Source organism: Pseudophryne corroboree, chromosome 5 (genome assembly GCF_028390025.1).
Source record: "Pseudophryne corroboree isolate aPseCor3 chromosome 5, aPseCor3.hap2, whole genome shotgun sequence".
Classification (NCBI taxonomy): Eukaryota; Metazoa; Chordata; class Amphibia; order Anura; family Myobatrachidae; genus Pseudophryne; species Pseudophryne corroboree.
This window is the reverse complement of record NC_086448.1, coordinates 207,711,563-207,727,734: the sequence shown is the minus strand read 5'-3', so window position 1 is coordinate 207,727,734 and position 16,172 is coordinate 207,711,563.

The window sequence follows — 16,172 nt, the reverse complement described above, 5'->3', positions numbered from 1 at the left end:
TAGAGGTTTTCTCATTAAATAGCGCCCATTTTTTCTCTACTTTTTGGATGCCAGTACCCCAGCCTGGGACAAGGCACCCCCACACTCATTAGCCTTGGAAGCTAAAGCAATCTTCCAGCCAGGAGTGAACATTTCATTCACAGACACAGCACAGCTGCTCTTTCATCATAAGAGCACTTTCTCAAGCAACAGCACTAAGCACTTTTTTGATGATGGATTCAGCTGCCATAGAGGATTCACCAGGCTGCAAAGGGATGCATTCCACACTGGGAGAATCGTTCAGCTTCACTGATGACGACGCTGAATGACTGCGGTTCAAAGAACAACTTGACCCCATTGAAACCACGGGGAATATTGAGGACATTTATCATCAACTATTAAAGCTGAAGCGACATGAGACAGACTTTCTATTGCACAGAATGTCCCTTTCGGATTATCACAGACAAAAGATGGTACCAAGAGGGTTCCGCGTCAGAAATGTGCCCACCATTGGCAGACATAGTCCCGATTTCTGCAGAAAATGGATCAGGATCCTAAATAAATGCTCTGGACCTGATGTTGTTAGTAGTGGAGGAAGCAGGAAAGGAGCTGAGTACTACACGTAAGAAAATCTCTTCACTTGAAAATACACACAAAATGATATGACAAAGCGACAACCACCAGGAGTGGATGACCAAATTGCAACATCAGGTTGATAGATATAGAAGCGATCTGATGAAGTTCAAACGCAATAAATAGCACATAGTGAGGGAGGATTATGACTCCAATAGGGTCTACAGATGGTTGATGGGAGATAACACGCCAACTTCCAAACCGTATAACTATAGAGGCAAGCACAGCTGGCATAAAAGGAGGGAGAGACAACAGAGTACAGCAGGCACCTCTAACAGCGATAGCGAGTTTGGCTTAGTGGACTCAGATGGACCTCCACAAGAGAGAACAGTCCCTTTAGGGACACCTTTGCCAGTACCAAAAGAGAAAGGAAGAAGAGGTCATCCACCTGCAGGGGCGGCCAGTGTACGCGAGACCAGAGGTGCCTCAACAAGCAGGAAACTTTGATTTACAACCTCTCCAAAAGAGTACTCTCTGAAGTTGAACAGGGAGTACTGGAAAAAGGACTCTCCTTTGTCCCCACTAACTCTTTCAACGACTTCAGATGGCATATTGAATTACACCATTTCTCACGAAAACTCAGGCGCCAAGAGTTCCTCCAGCATAGAATGGGAGAAGCTCTTCCTAGCCCCTGTTTGGATGTACAACACCAGGGTTTTCTGAACCAGCGGCTTAAGTCCTCCTTTGACCCCACGTCCACTAATGCCTCCATTAAATCTTTTTCAAGATTAATGGAAGACTCCATCACGAAGTACAATGCGGCCTCTGATTCATCATCTATACATCGCAATATGTCCAGAGCAGAGTGGATCGCATTGAAACAGCTGGGAGAATACAGGGACATTGTTATACGCCCGGCGGACAAAGGGGGTGGAGTGGTGATCTTGGATCTGGACTACTATATTAATGAAATTCACAGCCAGCTGGCCGATGCTGCTACATACGAAGAATTTGTTTCTGATCTGACCATAGGAGTACCAGTAGGCTTTGATAAGCACCTTGGGTGCAGCCAAACTCAATGGCAAACTAACACAGAAATTACATAAAGCCTTAATTCAAGACCATCCTCTGGTACCATTATTCTTCACGGTCCCTAAGATCCACAAAAAAATCCTGACTCCACCGGGCAGGCCTATTATATCTGCAAGAGAGTCAATTTTCCAACCCATACAATTTTTCTGGACAGTATTCTGCAGCCGCTGATCCTTAAGCACAAACACTTTATTAAAGACACCACTAGTTTTTTAAACCGTCTTGGAAGGATCGAACAGATACCGAAGGGTACATTGATTTGTGTGGTGGATATCATTAGTCTTTACACGAGTATACCCCACGAGGCAGGCTTGGAGGCCATGGAAGACTTCCTGAAAAAAGAGAACATGGAAGCCCTTGACCTTACATTATTCTTGGAACTCCTTCGGATGACTTTAGAATTTTTTTTTAACTTGTTTAACAATAAATTTTACTGTCAAAAAACGGGGTGTGCGATGGGGAGCAATGTCTCCCCATCGTTCGCCAATGTCTTTATGTTCAAGGAGGAGGAAGAAGCATTTTTCAGTGACGAATCCACCTCACGCTATATTCTACTGTTCACACGCTTTATAGATGATCTGTTCATCTTATGGACAGGTGGTATTGAGCGTTTCCATCAGCTAATGTGCATCATCAACTCGAGACCATCAAGTATCAAGTATACTTTTCAGACTAGCACTAGCTCACTAGACTACTTAGATGTTCAAGTAACCATCCGTGATGGGAAGCTCCATACAGGCCTCTACCGTAAGCCGACGGACAGAAATACCCTTCTTAGAGCCAATAGTCATCATCCAAAGTCCCTCAAGGAAGGAATACCGCACTCTCAAATGATCAGAATCTCGCGCATCATCAGTGATCGTAACACACTGGAAAGAGAACTGGATGATATGGTCTCGAAATTTCTGGAAAGAGGTTACAATCGGCATCTACTTTTAAAACAAAAAATGGAGGTCATTCAGTTGTCCAGAGAGGCTCTCCTCACCCCCACGGTACGACAGCAGAAATCAGTCATTCCTTTCATCTCAAGGTATAACACATCTAGTCCTGTCATACAGAGAGCCACTAGGGCCCTGTGGCCGATAGTGGCCTCAGACCGGTCGCTTCCAACGCTTAAAGATAAAAGACCAATGATGTGTTACTCACGAGGTAGTAACATCAAAGATCGAGTTGTGCATACGGACATCACCGGATTTCAGACAGAAATGAACAAGCAAAAAGTGCCCAAAACTATGTTCCTGGGCAGAAGCCCCTGTGAGAGTATGATTACTGGCTCCAGTTTCAAGAATCCGCATCGAGATAAGATCTACCGAATTAAGTTTGTCCTCACATGTACCACAACCCATATTATCTATCTTATAAGTTGCCCATGTGGGCTACATTATGTAGTGAAATCTGTTAGAACCTTGAGGGAGAGGATGGCGCTCCATTGTTCTGCAATTAAACAGGCATTATCAGGCAAGGATTCAGAGCAGCCAGTGGTGACATTTCGCCGTGGCAAAACACTCTATGAGAGATCTCCGTCACCTGATTATTGACCATGTCCCTAAACACATCAGAAGAGGTGACAGGGATGGGAGACTTTTACAGCTAGAAGCCAAATGGATTTTTGAGCTCAATACTACCAACCCTAATGGACTTAATGAAAAAAAAATAAGCTGGAACATCTTTAACATTTTTGCAGTCTCAATTAAAGTGACTAGTTTGCCTAGCAACTGAGGTGATAGCTGGGTGTACTACTATTATTTTTTAACATGCCATGTCTGCAACATGACGTATACAGGATTAATATGGCGATGTATGGTTTAAAACCTAGGAACGATCTGTTCTCCCCTCCTTCTGCGCGTTCTTTTAAGGGCAGTCTTTTTTTCATATGGCATACTCTTGATAGTTCTCATATAGGCCCTCATTCCGAGTTGTTCGCTCGCTAGCTGCTTTTAGCAGCAGTGCACACGCTAGGCCGCCGCCCTCTGGGAGTGTATCTTAGCTTAGCAGAAGTGCGACCGAAAGGTCAGCAGAACTGTGCGTAACAATTTTCATGCAGTTTCTGAGCAGCTCGAAACTTATTCCTACCTTGCGATCACTGCAGACTGTTTAGTTCCTGGTTTAACGTCACAAACACGCCCTGCGTTCGGCCAGCCACTCCCCCCTTTCTTCAGCCACTCCTGCGTTTTTATCAGGCACGCCTGCGTTTTTCAGCACACTCCCTGAAAACGCTCAGTTTCCGCCCAGAAACACCCACTTCCTGTCAATCACACAATGATCAGCAGTGCGACTGAAAAACGTTGCTCGACCGTGTGTAAAACTGCATAGTTTTGTGTAAAAGTACTTTGCGCGTGCGTACTGCGGCCCGTACGCATGCGCAGAAGTGTCGCTTTTTCAACTAATCGCCGCGCTGCGACCAAAATCAGCTAGCGATCAACTCGGAATGAGGGCCATAGCCCGCAGTAATAGCCCGAGATAACTTTAACTCCTCTGGTTCCGTCACTATTTCTAATGGCCAGTGTTTTTGCATACCCCAGCAAGCATCTCAACAGCTAGATATTAGATCATAGAGTATGTCTTTTTCTTAGTGGTGATGGGGACCTGTTAATGTTTACACTTTTGCACTTGCAATATGCAGCGCCACAGCCCGGCCGGTCAGCGTCCGGAGTTGTCATGACGACCAGACGCAAGGTTGATGACGTCATCAGCAGTGAGACGGAAGAGACGCCAGGACTCGCGCGGCCATTGAACACACGGCGGGATTCTTTGGTATTTAAGGTATGTACATTGTTTTGTCACTTCACTGTTCACCTTGACAAAGGGGGCGTCAGCACCCCGAAACATTGGTTTATTTGTGTGGAATACATCTTGACTTCAACAGCCTCTGAGTGCCGCTACCTTCTTTTCTCATACGTCCTAGAGGATGCTGGGGACGCTTCAAGAACCATGGGGTATAGATGGGATCCGCAGGAGACATGGGCACTTTAAGACTTTGAATGGGTGTGAACTGGCTCCTCCCTCTATGCCCCTCCTCCAGACTCCAGTTAGATTCTGTGCCCAGAGAGACTGGTCACACACTGAGGAGCTCTACTGAGTTTCTCAGAAAAGACTATGTTAGGTTTATTATTTTCAGGGAGCACTGCTGGCAACAATCTCCCTGCATCGTGGGACTGAGGGGAGAGAAGCAGACCTACTTCTGTGAGTTCAAAGGCTCTGCTTCTTAGGCTACTGGACACCATTAGCTCCAGAGGGTCTGATCACTTGGTACGCCTAGCTGCTCGTTCCCGGAGCCGCGCCGTCACCCCCCTTGCAGAGCCAGAAGAAAGAAGCCGGGTGAGTAAAAGAAGAACAGAAGACTTCAGTGACGGCAGAAGACTTCAGTGTCTCTGAGGTACCGCGCAGCGGCCACGCTGCGCGCCATTGCTCCCACACACAAGCGGCACTACAAGGGTGCAGGGGAGGGCGCCCTGGGCAGCATGTATACCCCAGATAGAGACTGGCAAGAGAGATATTAAGTGCCTGGGCACTAAATACAGACCCCGCCAGTATAAATATATAGAAAATAGCGGGGCTGAAGCGTGCCATTAAGGGGGCATGGCTTAGCCCTCACAGTTCTAACCAGCGCCATTTTCTCCACAGAGACGCTGGCCCTGCCAAAGCACTGCTGAACAGATCACAGTGAAAAACGGGGAGGGGGCACAGTTGTTTAGTGCAATATATGTTAAAAATAAAGGACAATATATAATGAGCGTGGTGTAAAAGACCTGGTAAACGTCTTCTGTGTTTCCCTGACAGAAAGTACTGGGGTCTATCCCTTATAGTCGGCATGTCTGAGGTTGAGTGCTCTGCCACAAACGACTATGGGAATGTCTCTGTCGGCACCGCCGACTCCTGATGGTACTTGATTCATGTAAATAAGTGTCAACATGTCAGTAGATGTATGCTTTTCCAAAGAGAAAACTATATGGGAGACACAGACGTGTGTGGGTGACCCTGTCGGCACCAACAAATCTGACTGGGTAAAAATTGACATGATAATGTGATGCATTTCAGAAAGCTATACCTGTATGTATGTATGTATGTATGTATATGTATATGTATATGTATATATATATATAGTACGGTTGCATAGATCTGTGGCTCGAACACAGACGTAGTAATTTTTGTGGAGGGCGTAATATTAATAATATATATTTCCCTCAGTCCCCTCGGGGTCGCAAAAAATTTATTTTGCCCAGTTACTACTCCCTAATATCGACACGAATACGATTTCTTATGTCGACCATAATGTTTCCTGATTAGATCCACAACATCGGCATTCAGTACGTTTCATACACATTAAGAACGTATTAACGTCACTAGGGACCGTGCTGTTCCCGACAAAAATATATATATATATATGAGATATATATATATAGATATACGTGTGTATATATGTATTTAAATGTGTATATTCATATTAAAATTTATAATGAATGCTGAAGTAAAGTTATTCCTTCTCATGTGCTGGTCGCTCTGTTGAAAAAGCTCTAGGTCAGCCGTGACAAGATGGTTTCAAATCCTCACGAGGAGTCCGAGTGTTTATTCTTTTCCCGCCGTGGATAGAATAAAGTGAGAGTCAACCCCTGTTCTGCACAGGGCCCTGTCACTAAAGGATCGTATACAGGAAGCTAAGTGATATTTTAATTACATGCTTTGATTATACTTGCATTACATGCGCATGGGGAAGTGCTTGTATTCAGAAATGGTCGGTTACCTTGTCATCCGATATAATTACCCTGGGGAGAGATGGGGTACTCCTTAAATTGGGTCATATCTAGAACATTGCAGCATACTGCCGTGCGACTACAAGGGATATGGGACTCTTAGGTTCGCGGGCCAATTCCATGGCGGTATCGGCTAGGAGGGTGTTGTGGATTCACTAATGGAATGCTGATGCTGACTCCGAGAAGTCATGGAGTCTTTTCCCTATGAAGGTGAAGCCTGGTTTGGTGTTGGCCTTGTTAAGTTGATCTCAGCAGATGCCACTGGTAAGTCTACCTTCGTGCCCTATGTTCCCTCACAACGGTTGGTGACGCATTATTGTTGGATGCAGTCATTTCGTCCGAATAGATACGGATTTCCCGTTTCTTTGCAGGTAGAGGAAGGTAAGATCCACCGCATGACGTTGGGTCTATCTTGCGGGAGCCCACACCGGTGGGACCACGTCTAAAACTTCTCAGTCAGTCCTGGAAAGGACATGGACCAGCGAGTTTTAAGAATAGAGTCCCTAGGGGGACATACTGGAGTTTCCAGACGTTTCCCCTCACCGAATTTTCAAATCGACCTTACCGATTCTCCTCCGGACGGGGAGGTAGTATGCGACACAATACGAGAGTTGTGTTAGGATCAGGCCATTGTCCTGGTGTCCCGGTCAGAAAAAAAAAAGGGCCGTTATCCAAGCTTTTTCGTGCTCCCGAGACTGGACGGCTCGGTCAGAACAATCCTATATCTGAAATCCCAAAATTTCTGCTTAAAGAAGTTAAAATCCAAGATGGAATCTCTCATGGCATGGATCTCCAATCTGAAAAAGGAGAAAGGAGGTCTAATTACGTTTTTTTTCGCATTAGGCTTACCTGAGGTTTGCAATTCAGGATTGTCATTACCAATTTTACCAAGGTGAGGGCGGTATGATGGTTGTCCTTCGATAGTAAGGAGTCATTATTATTCTGTACAGGGACGCTCGCCTAATAACAGCAAGGTCAAGTAACCAAGTGGTTGTTTTCTTCCAGTGGAAAAGGCTCTGAGGATCCAGAGTCTGATCAGACCTGCAACAGTATCAATCCATCAATACATTCAGTTGCTAAAAAAGATGGTTGCGGCCTACGAGGCCGTTCAGTGGGCAGGTTACATGCCAGGGTGTTTTTAGCGGGACCAGTTGGACAAGTGGTCCGGTTCCCACCTGGGATAATCCTGTTTTTCAAGACCAGAATCTCACTCCTGTGGTGGTGGCGCAGTTCTCATTTCTTAAGCGCAGGTTCGGGTTCCAGGACTGGATCCTAGTGACCACGATCCATGCCTCCGAGACGTGGAAGCTGTCACATAGGAGGAACACTTCCAAGGAAGAGGGTCAAGTTAGGATACTTGTCACCACATTAACGGTCTAGAGTTAAGGGCCGTTTATAACGGTTTTCTACAAACGAAAAACGGAGCAGGAATGGCAGAAACCAGAAAAATTTTCTGCTGCGCGTCGAAACATATACGCGCTCTGTCAGCGATGTTCGTTCCAAGTGTGGAAACTGGGAAGCAGACTTCCTCGGCAGACACGTTCTCCATCCAGGAGAGTGGAGTCTTCATCAAGAGGTTTTCACAGAAGTGACAAGTCATTGGAGAATTCCTCAAATAGACATGATGGAGTCTCGCCTCAACAAGAAACTTCAGAGATATTGTTCCAGGTTGAGGGACCCTCAAGCAATAGCGGTGGACGCCCTAGTGGGTTTTTCAGTCGGTCTATGGGGGTCATTCAGAGTTGTTCGCTCGTTGCTCGATTTTCGCAACGGAGCGATTAAGGCAAAAATGTGCATGCGCAAGGTTCACAGTGCGCATGCGGTAAGTATTTTAGCACAAAACTTAGTAGATTTACTCACGTCCGAACGAAGATTTTTCATCGTTGAAGTGATCGGAGTGTGATTGACAGGAAGTGGGTGTTTCTGGGCGGAAACTGGCCGTTTTCTGGGAGTGTGCGGAAAAACGCAGGCGTGTCAGGGAAAAACGCGGGAGTGGCTGGGCGTGTGTGTGACGTCAAACCAGGAACGAAACTGACTGAACTGATCGCTATTTGTGAGTAGGTCTGGAGCTACTCAGAAACTGCTAAGAAATTTCTATTCGTAATTCTGCTAATCTTTCGTTCGCAATTCTGCTAAGCTAAGATACACTCCCAGAGGGCGGCGGCTTAGCGTGTGCAATGCTGCTAAAAGCAGCTAGCGAGCGAACAATTTGGAATCACCCCGTGTGTTCCCTCCACTTCCACTCTTTCCAAAGATGCTAAAGATCATAAGAAGAACAAAGGTTCAGGTGATCCTCATTGTTCCAGACTGGTCAAGGAGGGCTGGTATCTGGATCTTCAGGAATTACTCATAGGAGATCCCTGGCCTCTTCCTCTACGAGAGGATCTGTTACAGCAGGGGCCGTGCGTGTACCAAGAATTACCACGGCTTGGAGGTTGAACGCCGGATCCTAGCCCGAAAGGGTATTCCCAGTGAAGTCATTCCTACTCTTCTTCAGGCTGAAAAGGAGTAACGTCAAAACATTACCACCATATTTGGAGAAAGTATGTGTCTTGGTGTGAAACCAAGAAGGCTCCTATGGAAGAATTCCAGTTGGGTCGTTTTCTCCAATTTTTATTACAAGATCGAGTGGATGTGGGTCTTAAGTTGGGCTCGGTTAAGGTTCAGATTTCAGCCTTATCGGGTTTCTTCCAAAAACAATTGGCCTCCTTTCCAGAAGTTCATACTTTCGTAAAAGGAGTGTTACACATCCAACCTCCCTTTGTGTGCCCCCTGTGGCACCATGGGATCTTAACGTGGGATTGCAGTTCCTGCAATCTCATTGGTTGAACCTTTACATAAGGTTGAGTTGAAATTCCTCACTTGGGAAGTGGTCATGCGGTTGGCCTTGACATCCGCAATGCGGGTGTCTGAATTAGCGGCTTTGTCTCACAAGAGCCCCTGTTTAATCTTGGATGAAGATAGAGCGAAGTTGAGAACTCGTCAGCAATTTCTTCCAAAAGTGGTTTTATCGTTTCACATGAACCAACCTATTGTGGTGCCGGTGGCTACTGACGCCTTGGCGAAATCGAAGTCTCTCGATGTGCTCTGAGTTATGAAACTTTTTGTCGCCAGAATGGCTCAGATTAGGAAAATGCAGGATATGTTTATCCTGTATACTCCCAACAAGATTGGGGCTCCTGCTTCCAAGCAGACTATTGTACGCTGGATCTGAAATACGATTAAGCATGCTTATTCTACGGCTGGATTGCCGTTACAGAAATCGGTGAAAGCCCATTCTACCAGAAAGATGGGCTCATCCTGGGCGGCTGCCCGAGGGGTCTCGGCATTACAGCTTTGCCGAGCAGCTACTTGGTTGGGTTCAAACACTTTTGCGAAGTTTTACAAGTTTGTTACCCTGGCTAATGAGGACCTCTTGTTTGGTCAATCGGTGCTGCAGAGTCATCCGCACTCTCCCGCCCGTTCTAGAGCTTTGGTATAAACCCCATGGTTCTTGAAGCGTCCCCAGCATCCTCTAGGACATATGAGAAAATAGTATTTTAATACCTACTGGTAAATCCTTTTCTCTTAGTCTGTAGAGGATGCTGGGCGCCCGTCCCAGTGCGTACTGTATCTGCAGTTATTGGTTATGGTTACACACATGTTGTGTTGCGTTTAAGTCAGCCTGTTGCTGACGTTAGTCATGCTGTGGCATGTGTTACGTTATTATTGGTTGTGTTTACACACAGGTTGTGTTACGTTTTCTGTCAGCATATTGCTGCATATTCTTCATGCCGTCGGCTGGCATTCTATTGAATGCCACGTTCTGCGGCATGCTTGAGGTGTAAGCTGGTATGACGCTCACCGTGGTTTAACGATAAATTCTTTCCTCGAAATGTCCGTCTCCCTGGGCACAGTTCCTATAACTGGAGTCTGGAGGAGGGGCATAGAGGGAGAGCCAGTTCACACCCATTCAAAGTCTTAAAGTGCCCTATGTCTCCTGCGGATCCCGTCTATACCCATGGTTCTTGAAGCGTCCCCAGCATCCTCTACGGACTAAAGAAAAGGATTTACCGGTAGGTATTAAAATCCTATTTTTATAATATATATTACACACATATACTGTATAACGAGATTTATAGTAAGAACTTACCATTGTTAAATCTCTTTCTGCGAGGTACACTGGGCTCCACAAGGATTCATATCGGGGTTGTAGATTAGGATCTTGATCCGAGGCACCAACAGGCGCAAAGCTTTTGACTGTTCCCGCCTCCTCTATAACCCCGCCTCCATGCTAGTGAGCTCAGTTTCGTTAACCAGACCAATGCAGTAGCAGGTACCAGAGACGACAACCACTCGTAGCCAATTACACCACACACTCACCGCAGGAGAGGGTGTCAGCGGCTATGCCAATACCAACCCAAAGAAGCTAAGTGCGTCAGGGTGGGCACCTTGTGGAGCCCAGTGTACCTCGCAGAAAGAGTTTTAACAACGGTAAGTTCTTACCATAAATCTCATTTTCTGCTGCGGGGTACACTGGGCTCCACAAGGATTCACATCGGGGATGTCCTAAAGCTGTTCCTAATGGGAGAGGACGCACTGCAGTGGGCAAAAGAACCCGGCGTCCAAAGGAAGCATTCTGGGAAGCGGCGGTATCAAAGGCATAGAACCTAATGAACGTGTCCCCAGAGGACCACATAGCCGCCTTCCACAATTGTTCAAGGGTCGCACCACGGTGGGCCACCCAAGAAGGTCCAACCGACCGAGTAGAATGGGCTTTGATGGTAGCAGGAACCAGACGACCAGCCTGTACATAAGCATGTGCAATCACCATTCTAATCCATCTGACCAGAGTCTACTTGGAAGCAGGCCCGCCACGTTTGTGAAAACCAAACAACACAAAAAGAGAATCGGATTTCCTAACGGAGGAAGTTCTCTTCACATAGATATGGAGAGCCCGTACCACATCCAAAGATCACTCTTTGGAAAACAACTCAGGAACCACAATCTCCTGGTTAAGGTGGAAGGAAGACACCACCTTGGGTAAATAACCTGGGCGTGTTCGAAGCACCGCCCGGTCAAGGTGAAAAATCAAATAGGGAGAATTATAGGATAAGGCACCCAAGTCCGAGACCCTTCTAGCTAAAGCAATAGCCAGCAAAAACAACACCTTAAGGGAAAGCCACTTAAGGTCAGCAGAGGCAAGAGGCTCAAACGGAGACTCCTGTAAGGCCTCCAAGACCACCGACAGATCCCAAGGGGGGCCACAGGTGGCACATAAGGACGCTAAATCCTCAACACACCCTGAGTGAATGTATGGACATCAGGTAGGGTAGCAATTTTTCTCTGAAACCAAACCGACAAGGCAGAGATATGAACCTTGAGGTAGGCCAGACGCAGGCCTAAGTCCAGGCCCTATTGTAAAAAAGCAAACAGTTTGGGCGTACTAAACTTGAAAACGTTATGATTGTGAGACGCGCACCAAATAAAGTAAGCATTCCAGACCCTATGGTAGATCCGAGCAGAAGCCGGCTTACGGGCCTTCAACATAGTTTGAACGACCGCTTCAGAAAAACCCTTGGCCCTCAGGACAGAAGCCTCAAGGGCCATGCCATCAAAGCCAGATGAGCTAAATCCTGGTAAACACAAGGGCCCTGAACAAGGAGGTCTGGTCGTTGTGGAAGTAGTAGGGGACGATCCCACGAGAGACCCAGTAGATCGAAGAACCAGTGCCGTCTGGACCACGCTGGAGCGACCAGAAGCAGGTTTCCGCCATCTTGTTTGAACTTCCGTATTACTCTGGGCAGGAGTGACACTGGAGGGAACACGTACGATAGCTGAAAGTTCCATGGAAACACCAGAGCGTCCACGAACGCAGCTAGAGGATCCCTTGTTCTTTCTCCGAAGACCGGAACCTTGTGATTGTGTCGAGACGCCATCAGATCCACATCTGGAAGGCTCCACGTATCCATGAGAAGTTGAAACACCTCTGGATGGATGCTCCACTCTCCTGCGTGTACGTCCTGACGAATGAGATAGTCCGCTTCCCAGGTCAGGACACCCGGAATGAACACTGCGGATATGGCCGGCAGATGGCGTTCTGCCCACTAAAGAATCCTCGATACTTCCTTCATTGCCATGCGGCTTCGAGTGCCGCCTTGATGAAAGATATACGCCACCATGGTGGCGTTGTTTGATTGTACTTGAACAGGTCTGTTCTGTATGATATGCTGGGCTATTGTCAATGCATTGAACACTGCCCGCAGTTCCAGAATATTTATCGGGAGTAGAGACTCCTCCTTGGTCCACCGACCCTGAAGAGTGTTTTTCCAACACCGCGCCCCAACCTCTCAGACTGGCATCCGTTGTCAGGAGGACCAGTTGGATATAAAGAATGGACGGCCCCTGCTCAATTGATGGTCCTGTAGCCACAAGCTCAGTGACAGGTGGACCTCCGGAGACAATGAGATCATGCGAGATCTTATCCGGTGAGGCAGGCTGTCCCACTTGGTCAGAATTAACTTCTGCAGAGGGCGAGAGTGGAACTAAGCATACTCCACCATGTCGAAAGCCGACACCGTGAGAACTAGCACTTGCATTGCTGAATGTATCGACACTTGCGGACGAGATAGGAAGCATCGAATCCCGTCCTGAAGCTTCAGGACTTTCTCCTGAAACAGGGACAACCGTTGGTTGTGAGTGTCCAATAACACTCCCAGGTGTAAAATGCTCCGAGCAGGAACCAGGGAGGATTTCTTCCAGTTGATCAGCCACCCATGGGCTGTCATGCACTGGACCATCAGATCGAGATGACACAGGAGAAGTTCTGGGGAATTTGCCAGGATCAACAAATCGTCCAAATACGGTAGGATCCTGACCCCTTGACGGTGGAGCGTAGCCATCATGACCGGCATTACTTTGGTGAAAACTCGGGGAGCCGTTGTCAAACCAAAGGGTAACACTCGAAATTGGTAATAAAGGTTGCCCACCGCAAACCACAGGTACTGTTGATGAGATACCGCAATAGGGATATGCAGGTAGGCATCCTGTATGTCCATGGAGACCATATAGTCCCCAGGCTCCATGGCCAGAACAAGAGAGCGCAGAGTTTCCATCCGAAACTTGGAGACCCGCACATGCTTGTTCAAGGACTTCAGATTGAGAATGGGCCATGAGGACCCATTCGGTTTCGGGACTAGAAACAGCGGTGAATAGTACCCCTTGCCTCTCTGAGCCAGAGGCACCTGTACCACCACTCCTGTGATCAGGAGGGAATGTACCACCGAGTGCACAGTGTTTGCTTTTGCCGGATCCAGAAGCACATCTGTCTGGCAAAATCGATGAGGGGGGCGATTCTTGAAGGGTATGGCGTAACCTCGAGCAACGACTTCCCTCACCCTGGTATCTGAAGTGGTCTTCAACCATTCCTGGGCAAATCCTAGAAGTCGGCCCCCCACCCTGGGATCCCCTAGACGCTTCGGTCTGGGCTTGGCAGGCCTGGAAGTATGGGTTTGCTTTGGGTACGCCTGACCTTTTGCTTTACCTGGAGTACGAAAGGGCCGAGGGAAAGTACTTTTAGCCTTCTGTGCGGAAGGAGCCGCACTAGGTAGGCAAGCTGATTTGGCATTAGCCAGATCAGCCACAATCTTATTGAGGTCTTCTCCAAAGAGAATGTCTCCTTTGAAAGGAAGCACCTCCAGGGTTTTCTTGGAATCCAAATCCACCGACCAGGATCTCAACCAAAGGATACGTCTGACCAAGACGGACGCAGCAGCAGCTTTGGCCGCGAGCACCCTGGCATCGGAGGCCGCCTCCTTAAGGTACAGAGAAGCCGTGGCAATATATGAGAGATATTGTCGAGCATGCTCAGACGCGTCGGAAGGCAGTTCCGCCTTGAGTTCCTGAGCCCACACCTCAACAGCTTCAGCAGCCCAACTCGCTGTAATAGTTGGCCTTTGTACAGCCCCCGTAAGGGTATAAATCGCTTTTAAACAGCCCTCTACACGACGATCCGTCGGTTCCTTCAGAGAGGTGACGGTAGTTGCTGGCAGAGCAGAAGAAACAACCATGCGCGCCACATGAGAATCTGCAGGCGGTGGGGTTTCCCAATTCTTACACACCTCCGCAGAGAGAGGATAGCGAGCCAACAGTCTCTTATTCGGTGTAAATTTTATCCACAGATTTTCCTAGGATTCCTGACGTATGTCAACCAGGTGTTTAGAGTAAGGTAAAATAGGATTTTAGTACCTACCGGTAAATCCTTTTCTCTTAGTCCGTAGAGGATGCTGGGGATTCCAAAAGGACCATGGGGTATAGACGGATCCGCAGGAGCCTGGGCACACTATAAAGACTTAAACTGGGTGTGAACTGGCTCCTCCCTCTATGCCCCTCCTCCAGACCTCAGTTAGAAAACTGTGCCCAGGAGAGATGGACATTTCGAGGAAAGAGTTTATAAACACGGTGAGTGTCATACCAGCTCACACCACGAACTTACCGCAGAACGTGGCATTCTACAGAAAACCAGCCCACGGCATGAACAATACACAGCCACATGCTGAGAAAATATGTAACACAACCTGTGTGTCAACACAACCAATAATAAGACACTGCATGCCATGGCATGAACAACTGCAGCAACCGTCAGACAGAGAAGAAACACCACCAGGGTGTAACCAAACCCAATAACTGCAGACACAGTACGCACTGGGACGAGCGCCCAGCATCCTCTACGGACTAAGAGAAAAGGATTTACGGGTAGGTACTAAAATCCTATTTTCTCATACGTCCTATAGGATGCTGGGGATTCCAAAAGGACCATGGGGTCTATACCAAAGCTCCAGAATGGGTGGGAGAGTGCGGACGACTTTGCAGCACCGATTGAGCAAACAAAAGGTCCCCCTCAGCCAGGGTATCAAACCTGTAGAGTATAGCAAAAACGTTTAACCCGACCAAGTATCCACTCGGCAAAGTTGAACCGCCGAGACTCCTCGGGCATCCGCCCAAGAAGAGCCCATCTTCCCAGTAGAATGGGCCTCCACTGACTTCGGTGATGGCAATCCAGCCAAATAGCATCACAGATCCAGCGTGAAACAGACTGCATAACGCAGTCACCCAAACCACGCTGGGAACATACCAGACAAGCAGAGTCTCTGTTTCTCCAAACTGAGCCAAATTGACGACCTAAATATTCAAATCCCTGGCTACATCGAGAGAATTTGAATCAGCTAATGCCTAAGTAACCACCGGCATCAAAATAGGCCGATTTCTGCGAAAAACAGAAACCACTCTTGGCAGAACTACTAACCGAGTTCTCAATTCCCCTCTATCCACCTGAAAGATCAACCAAGGCTCTTGTGAGACAAACCACCACTTCCGACATCCGTCTTGCGGATGTCAAAGCCAATAGCATGACCCCTTTCCAAGAGAGAAACTTTTGTAAAGAAATTATTAGGCCACACTGCACTGAAATGGAGCCCAACTTTAGGCTCGCATCCACACCGGCTTGTAAAGTATGGATAATAACGACCTAGCTGAAAGTCTTCCATAGGAGCCTTCCTGGATACACACCAAGACACATAGTTACGCCAACTACGGTGGTAAAGCTTAGCCGCTACTTCTTTCCTAGCCTGAAGAATTGAGGAAATTACTTCACTGGGAACACCCTTTCGGCTTAGGATATAGCATTTAACCGCCACGCCGTCAGACGCAGTCGCGGTAAGACTTGAAACACGGCCTGATCCTGTTGTAACAGATCCTCACGTAGAGGAAGAGAGCAGGAATCTTCTATGAGTAAATCAT